The sequence below is a fragment of the Anastrepha ludens genome, unplaced genomic scaffold (genome assembly GCF_028408465.1).
Source record: "Anastrepha ludens isolate Willacy unplaced genomic scaffold, idAnaLude1.1 ptg000018l, whole genome shotgun sequence".
Classification (NCBI taxonomy): Eukaryota; Metazoa; Arthropoda; class Insecta; order Diptera; family Tephritidae; genus Anastrepha; species Anastrepha ludens.
In genome coordinates this window covers 5036-9668 of record NW_026530029.1, presented here as the reverse complement: position 1 = coordinate 9668, position 4633 = coordinate 5036, and the positions used below count along the sequence as shown (strand labels likewise).

At 32.0% G+C, this 4633-nt stretch overlaps 1 non-coding gene across 1 annotated transcript; it reads right to left on the bottom strand.

Annotated features, from left to right (window-relative positions):
* Positions 1 to 2293: 2293 nt before the first annotated feature.
* Positions 2294 to 4282, bottom strand: LOC128870657 (small subunit ribosomal RNA). Its single transcript, XR_008455422.1, has one exon. It is a non-coding gene; the product is annotated as a small subunit ribosomal RNA (ribosomal RNA).
* Positions 4283 to 4633: the final 351 nt, after the last annotated feature.

Below are 4633 nucleotides of genomic sequence, written 5' to 3'. Positions count from 1 at the left end.
CAAATAAATATTAATATCATAGATATTAAATTTTTTGTAAAATGCAAAAAATGAATTTTAGCATTATATATAATAAAATCTATCAACACTTTATCAAATCATTAGTATTTATTCTATGTTAATATGCTTAAAAAGCAAATTAAATTAAATAAACTTAATATCACCAATGATCTTTTGATAAATACTTTATTATGTTAACAGATTACAATGTCCTTATATGAAAAAAATGCACATTATTTTTTATTATTTAATGATGAACTTTTCATAATGGATATTCAGGTTCATCGGGCTTAACCTCTAAGCAGTTTCACGTACTATTTATCTCTCTATTCAGAGTTCTTTTCAACTTTCCCTCACGGTACTTGTTTACTATCGGTCTCATGGTTATATTTAGTTTTAGATGGAGTTTACCACCCACTTATTGCTGCACTATCAAGCAACACCACTCTTTGGAAATATCTCTCTAGTAATCATTAACGTTATACGGGCCTGGCACCCTCTATGGGTAAATGGCCTCATTTAAGAAGGACTTAAATCGTTAATTGCTCATACTAGATATTGGGATATTCCATACACTGCATCTCACATTTGACATATAGACAAAGTGACTTAGTGCTGAATTATTTTCTTTTCGCTCGCCGCTACTAAGAAAATCCTTGTTAGTTTCTTTTCCTCCCCTCATTAATATGCCTAAATTCAGGGGGTAATCCCATATGAGTTGAGGTCGTTTTAATATTTTTTATCTTCTCACAATTTAATAAATAATTATATCATCTTTTCATCTCTATTTTTCTTTTCTCCTTTTATATAAATATAGACAATAAATATATCATATATATTATAAATAATAATTATTTAAAATGAGGCAATTCCAGAATAAAAAAATTTATTTTTATGCTAGACATTCCTCCTTTAATTACATATATAAATTATTATTTTATATATATATAAATAATATGAAAATTTTTTGAAGAGAATACTTAGATTCAATATTTTTATTTCATTTTATTTGAGAGGATTTTTTTTTAAGAATATATAATAAATAAAAAATTCATTATATATCTTTATTTTTTTGCTATTAATATTATGAATTATTTAAAATCCAATAATATACACATTTGCTTAGATTCAATTATTTTTATAAAGGAATAAGCAACTTATTTAGCATAGTCTTACAACCCTCAACCATATGTAGTCCAAGCAGTACTTTAAAATTTAATTGAATGTGTAGTATGATTATAAGTCGGATATGCCTTAACATTAATATTTATAAACATTTATTGTTTTGTTTTGGTTTTAGAATAATTTATTGTCCACTTATGCATTGACTTTGCTGTGCCGTTTAAATAGTATCATATTTCTTAAAAGGTTCATTACACTTGAAACTAAATGCAAACATAGCTAACGTAATTCTTTTATGTACGGCGCGTGAATGCTAGAATCATATTACATAAGTAAACACCGAAAAATTGTTATTGGTTTGCATTGACTAAAATTCCTATAAAAACGCTTGTACGTAGTATGTAAGAAATGAGAAATAAAACAATTGCTTTACAAGCTGGATGTCCAGCTTGAAGTAATAATAAAATAAATGAAATATAAATTATTTTATAAATTATTTTATTACAAATGTACATAACAGCATGGACTGCGAATGCGTTCAAAATGTCGATGTTCATGTGTCCTGCAGTTCACACGATGACGCACAGTTTGCTGCGATCTTCATCGACCCATGAGCCAAGTGATCCACCGCTTGGAGCATTTTTTTATATTTTTATTTATAACAAATGTCAATTTTTTTTTGCATATATTAATTGAAAGAGTAAAATTAAATAAAAATAATAATAATATATAAATTGATTTTCTTTCAATAATATATATCAAATATATTTAACTCTAAACATTTTTATTAAGTTGCGAATGTCTTAGTTCAACAATAATACAGTGGTGGTATTTATTATGATTCATTATTTTGTATTTTTTAATCATTTTATTTATATATAAATATAATAATAAATATATACCACTTTTGTTATTGTGAACAAATTAACTTATCATTCAATCAAATGAATAATAAGTACAGCTTTTTATTTTCATGTTTAAATGTTTTTAAAAGAAAAAATAAGAAAAAAAAATTACAAAATGTACCATCATATTATATGAAAAAGAATAAAAAGAATATGGATTCATAATAATTATATATTTTTCTCTTTTTTCTTTTTTTTTTCATTTGTTTGTTTTTGTTTTTATTTTTTTTGGCATTGTTTGTTTTTCTTACGCATATGGAACACAATAATGATCCTTCCGCAGGTTCACCTACGGAAACCTTGTTACGACTTTTACTTCCTCTAAATAATCAAGTTCGGTCAACTTTTGCGAAACAACCGTGACACACGAGGCGTCACAGTGATCACGTCCGGAGACCTCACTAAATAATTCAATCGGTAGTAGCGACGGGCGGTATGTACAAAGGGCAGGGACTTAATCAATGCGAGTTAATAACTCGCACTTACTGGGAATTCCAAGTTCATGTGAACAGTTTCAGTTCACAATCCCAAGCATGAAAGTGGTTCAGCGGTTTACCCGGACCTCTCGGTCTAGGAAATACACGTTGATACTTTCATTGTAGCGCGCGTGCAGCCCAGGACATCTAAGGGTATCACAGACCTGTTATTGCTCAATCTCGTTACTGCTAGACGCAATTTGTCCATTTAAGAAGCTAGTGTCCTTATAATGGGACACACCAACAGGTACGACTCCACTTATATAAACACATTCAAACACTTGTACATTCAAGATGTACGCATGAAAGAAGGCTATATAAGTTTCAACATCATAATCCTGAAAGCATCTATTTAATATATTTGAGTCTCGTTCGTTATCGGAATTAACCAGACAAATCACTCCACGAACTAAGAACGGCCATGCACCACCACCCATAGATTCGAGAAAGAGCTATCAATCTGTCTTACACGCTTATGTTCGGACCTGGTAAGTTTTCCCGTGTTGAGTCAAATTAAGCCACAGGCTTCACTCCTGGTGATGCCCTTCCGTCAATTCCTTTAAGTTTCAGCTTTGCAACCATACTTCCCCCGGAGCCCAAAAGCTTTGGTTTCCCGGGAAGCGACTGAGAGAGCCATAGTAGTAGCTACACCCAATTGCTAGCTGGCATCGTTTATGGTTAGAACTAGGGCGGTATCTGATCGCCTTCGAACCTCTAACTTTCGTTCTTGATTAATGAAAACATCTTTGGCAAATGCTTTCGCTTAAGTTAGTCTTACGACGGTCCAAGAATTTCACCTCTCGCGTCGTAATACTAATGCCCCCAAACTGCTTCTATTAATCATTACCTCTTGATCTAAAAACCAATGAAAGTAGAACAGAGGTCTTATTTCATTATTCCATGCACAAAATATTCAGGCATTTGGAGCCTGCTTTAAGCACTCTAATTTGTTCAAAGTAATTGTACCGGCCCACAACAACACTCGATGAAGAGCACTGAAGTAGGTTTAAATAGGAGGAATATATAAAAAATACATTGTATTAATTATATATAAGAACTCCACCGGTAATACGCTTACATACATAAGGTAATGTACATACCACAATATATAGTTGTACTACCCGTATGAAGCACAAATTCAACTACGAACGTTTTAACCGCAACAACTTTAATATACGCTATTGGAGCTGGAATTACCGCGGCTGCTGGCACCAGACTTGCCCTCCAATAGGTCCTTGTTAAAGGATTTAAAGTGTACTCATTCCAATTACAGGGCCTCGGATATGAGTCCTGTATTGTTATTTTTCGTCACTACCTCCCCGAACTGGGAGTGGGTAATTTACGCGCCTGCTGCCTTCCTTAGATGTGGTAGCCGTTTCTCAGGCTCCCTCTCCGGAATCGAACCCTGATTCCCCGTTACCCGTTGCAACCATGGTAGTCCTAGATACTACCATCAAAAGTTGATAGGGCAGACATTTGAAAGATCTGTCGTCGGTACGGGACCATACGATCTGCAAGTTATCTAGAGTTCAACCAATTTAACGATCAAATGATCGCTTGATTTTAGTCTAATAAAAGCACACGTTCCATAAGGTCCGTGTTTATATTGCATGTATTAGCTCTAGAATTACCACAGTTATCCAAGTAACTGTTAACGATCTATGGAACCATAACTGATATAATGAGCCTTTTGCGGTTTCACTTTTAATTTGTTTGTACTTAGACATGCATGGCTTAATCTTTGAGATAAGCATAACTACTGGCAGGATCAACCAGAATAATATTTTTATTTATATATTTTTCTTTGTTTTTCATATTTGAAAATTTCATAAATTACGGTGTATATAAAAAGTAAAGGGGAAAACGCACATATAATAGAACGTAATTTTAATAACACAATTTATATATCATCTCATCATCATCATCATCATCATCATTATTTATTAATAATGTGTTTTTATTTGTATAAAATATTTGTTAATTTGGTCTTCTTCTTTGTTGTGTTTTTCTTTCGTTCAATGTGCGCTCCCGCCGACCCCTTTAGCTTTTCTTATCAGAATTCAAAAACCGTGTTTTATGAAAAAGAAGTTTCGTTCTCTATTTATATTTTATATAAAAATATAAGAACGA